Raw genomic sequence first — 4,631 nt, 5'->3', positions numbered from 1 at the left:
ACAGAAGAGGCGGGTGGGAGGGCACATGAGGCTTGATCGTCCCTCAGAACGAGGGTGATTCACGAGCAAAGCCTCTTGAGACTCATGCCCTCACAGTGAGGACAGTCTGTCTCCATGAGAGCTGACTCTGCATGGGCGTGGCCCAGACAGTAAACGCAGCTCTCATGCTGATCTGATGTGCCAAGTGACCCTGCTTTTTTTTTTCTTGCATTGTTGAACATGTTATATGTGCAACAATGACTCTCTCAGTCGGCATTAAGGAAAATTTAGACCCTACACATAAACTGATTTTAATGTAATTGTTTAATACATTATGATATTGAAAATAACTTTTTCATCTTTTCATTTCTGTAATCATGTCGCCCTTTTATTTATTTATTTTTAAATCAGATTCATGTAGTGTTTACAATATCATAGATAAGTGATGTATTTTAGAAGTTGTCAGTCACAAACACCTATAAAATACCTTTTTTTTATTCTTTCTAGCAAACAGCCATATAAGGGAATGTAAATTACTGTATGTGTGCTATATTTTTAAATTGCAGCATAGTTTTTATTATAAAGGGGCTTGGCTTTCGCAACTCAGTACTCAATACTCACCATTCATGAGTAATTTTAAATGAGCTACTCTTTTACTCAAGTAAGAGTGGTTTTTAGGAAAGGTACTTTCACTCTACTCAAACTACATTTAAGAAGTAACAGTACTTTTACTTGAGTATCATTTTCCAGTACTCATTCCACCCCTGCTACCCACAATCTTGAGAGAGAGAGAGACTGAGATTGAGCGTGTGTGATAACCTGCATCTGTTGCGACTCCAAAGGAGTGATGAGCAGTAATGCTGCTGAAGCTGTTAGTTTAACTCTATTCCTTAGCTGTAGTGTAATCCGCTCTGAGCGATCATGGAGTGATGCTGCACATTGGACATGCTATCGGAATTATCCTACAAGTATTTCACTTACGTTTAAATGTTTTGTTGTAGCAGAGAAAACATGGAGAATGCCAGATTCACTCTTGTATATTTCTTGGGGACCTCTTCTTTTGACACCGACACAGGAAGTTTTCTATCCTCTGCCTTGTTGAAAGTTTAAGTCTTCTCCCAACTTGGAAACTTGGGCATCAGGTAGGCACCCTGAGCGTGTGTTATTACTCCATCTGTCACAACTCTCGGCTGTGATAGGCAGTAATGCTGAAGCTATTAGTTTAACTCTATTTCTCAGCTATAGTGTAGCAGTAATTCGACTGATCATGGAGTGAGAGACAAGCCGATGACATCAGTGAAACTCATGCACTGACGGAGAACACAGTCTTTCTCAAAGTCAACTCAGCTCGCTCAAAGCACACACAAGACGTTCTTTTGTCACCACCTGCTGGTTGAAACCTTAATGTCACAGGGATGAATATAAATTCACACATCTAGCTACACTTACACATCAGCACTGCTCTTACACATTAGTTTGGAATGCCAGGAAAAAAAAAAGCTGAGTGATTCAAATATAGATATAATTTATATACACTCACTTAGCACTTTATTAGGAACAACATGGTCTTAATAAAGTGCCCGACGTGGTCTTATGCTGTTGTAGCCCATCCACCTCAAGGGTTGACATGTTGTGAATTCTGAGATGCTATTCTGCTCACTACAATTGTACAGAGCAGTTATCATAGCCTTTCTGTCAGCTCGAAACAGTCTGGCCATTCTCTGTTGACCTCTCATCAACAATGCATTTCCGTTTTTTTTAATTTTTTTTATTTTGTATTTTTTATTTTTTTTTGCTCCATTCTGAGTAAACTCTAGAGACTGATGTGAGTGAAAATCCCAGTAGATCAGCAGTTACCGAAATGCTCAAACAAGCCCATCTGGCATCAACAATCATGGCGTTGTCAAAATAACTGAGATCAAATTTTCCCCCCATTCTGATGGTTGATGTGAACATTAACTGAAGCTCCTGACTTGTATTTGCATAATTTTATGCATTGCACTGCTGCCACACGACTGGCTGTTTAGATAATCGCATAAATAAGTAGGTGTACAGGTCTTCCTAATAAAGTGTTTGGTGAGTGTACACTCCAATATATATAGCTGTAATCGAGGCAAAGACTACTTTGAAGTAACTCATTAGACTCATGAATTTTGAATCCAGTCTTTACCGCCCTCTATTGGTTAAACACTATTCATCAACACATAGCAGTTGATGCTGAAACCATTCATTTTATTAAATATAATGTATTTTTAATCTCCATCAGAGGGCAGACCATGAGATGTTTTTCAGGATCTTCAGATCAGCAGTGAAGGGCCTCTTTTTAGAGGTACAGACCTTTTTCTCTTCCATGTAATGTAATCTATTGCTAATTTAATGGCATATTAAATTTAATATTTGGTTTGTACTGTAGATGGCAGCTGGATCATGTTGGAGCAAAGATAATAAGAATCAAAAGAAGTCAGCCAAGACCTAAAAAAAAAAATATGTGTGAACCTCCACATGTCTGGTTCATCCTTGGGACCACGCAGCCATCATACCGCTCATGAAGGAGATGGATTATGTCTCCTAGAGATGAACGTAGTTTGGTGTGAAATGTGCAAATCAATCCAAGAACAACAGCAAAGGACCTTGTGAAGATGCTGGAGGAAACAGGTAGACAAGTATCTATATCCACAGTAAAACGAGTCCTATATCAACATAACCTGAAAGGCTGTTCAGCAAGGAAGAAGCCACTGCTCCAAAACCACCATAAAAAAACCACACTACAGTTTGCAAGTGAACATGAAGACAAAGATCTTACTTTTTGGAGAAATTTCCTCTGGTCTGATGAAACAAAAATTGAACTTTTTGGCCATAATAACCATCGTTATGTTTGGAGGAAAAAGAGTGAGGCTTGCAAGACGAAGAACACCATCCCAACCGTGAAACATGCGGGTGGCAGCATCATGTTGTGGGGGTGCTTTGCTGCAGGAGGGACTGATGCATTTCACAAAATAGATGGAATCATGAGGAAGGAAAATTATGTATATACTGTATATTGAAGCAACATCTCATGACATCAGCCATGAAGTTAAAGCTCGGTCTCAAATGGGTCTTCCAAATGGACAATGACCTCAAGCATACCTCCAAAGTTGTGGTAAAATGGCTTAAGGACAACAAAGTCAAGGTATTGGAGCCCTGACCTCAATCTGATAGAAAATTTGTGGGCAGAACTGAAAAAGTGTGTGCGAGTAAGGAGGCATACAAACCTTACTCAATTACACCAGTTCTGTCTGGAGGAATGGGTTAAAATTCCAGCAGCTTATTGTGAGAAGCTTGTGGAAGGCTACCCAAAATGTTTGACCCAAGTTAAACAATTTAAAGGCAATGCTACCAAAAAGTAACAAAGTGTATGTAAACTTCTGACCCACTGGGAATGTGATGAAAGAAATAAAAGCTGAAATAAATAATTCTCTCTACTATTATTCTGACATTTCACATTCTTAAAATAAAGTAGTGATCCTAACTGACCTTAGACAGGGAATGTTTTCTATGATTAAATGTCAGGAATTGTGAAAAACTGAGTTTAAATGTATTTGGCTAAGGTGTATGTAAACTTCTGACTTCAACTGTATCTAGTCATCTTTATGGTGGTGTAATAGTTGTGTTATTTGTCTGAGGAACAGGAGATCGCCACTCTTAAGGCATGGAATGGCCAGCTTCACAAACAGGTAAAGACAAATCTTCAGTTTGGTTTTACAGTTTAATGTAAAGTGTTTGGCTCTTGTAATGAACTGTGATTCTGTTCTCCCTGGAGCTGTTCCTAGATTAGTGGATCAGAGAAAATGAAGAAAACCTTTCTCGTATGGAGGTAAGCTGGAAAAAGTGACTGAAATTTTTACTTTAATTATGATTGAGAAATGAACTGCTGTCAAAAGCTTTCTGGCCCTGATCAGTTGTTCGCTTTATCATATCAACAGAGGATACTTAGAAAAGGAAGAACATAAGCTTGACCATTTCACTAAGTGAAAGTACTGTACTAAGAACTGTGATCAAGTACTGTGAAGAATGACTGTAACTGTTTAAACTGTCTTCACTGGTTGGATGAACATCAATTTATGATAAAAAAAAAAAATTTAAAAAAAAAGAGAGAGAGAGCACAGAAACTTCATCATTTGCATAGAGTAAAAATAACAAGTGTTGTAACAGCAGGTGTATCCTGTGAGTCGGGGCAGAAAATCTCCACAGCTCACTGCATCTGCTAGAAGAGAAACTTCAACAATGATGAACTTAACAAGAAAATAATTGTTTAATTGTTGACTATTCTATATTGAAAAACACATAATAAAATTACAATGACCATCTCTCATTAACTAACACTAGTTTATTTACTGATCATGTGATCCATCTCCATCTCAAACTGTCATTCAGTACTGCTGCCCACTGAATTACCGCTATAACACTAGTGTAGTTTTGATATTTTAACTCACAAAATAGTATTCAATGGATGAAATAGTAGATTATTTTCATATGCTCTTTTGAAAATTAGATACTTTTTTTTTAGAATAGTACAACATAAAAATGTAAATTATACATACATTTAACATTATAACTTAATATGATTTAATACATCTTGCGTGAAGATTTAGAACATAATTCAGTCAATAAAG

The sequence above is a fragment of the Myxocyprinus asiaticus genome, chromosome 14, assembly GCF_019703515.2.
Source record: "Myxocyprinus asiaticus isolate MX2 ecotype Aquarium Trade chromosome 14, UBuf_Myxa_2, whole genome shotgun sequence".
Taxonomy (NCBI): Eukaryota; Metazoa; Chordata; class Actinopteri; order Cypriniformes; family Catostomidae; genus Myxocyprinus; species Myxocyprinus asiaticus.
Note: the sequence above shows the minus strand (reverse complement) of the source record.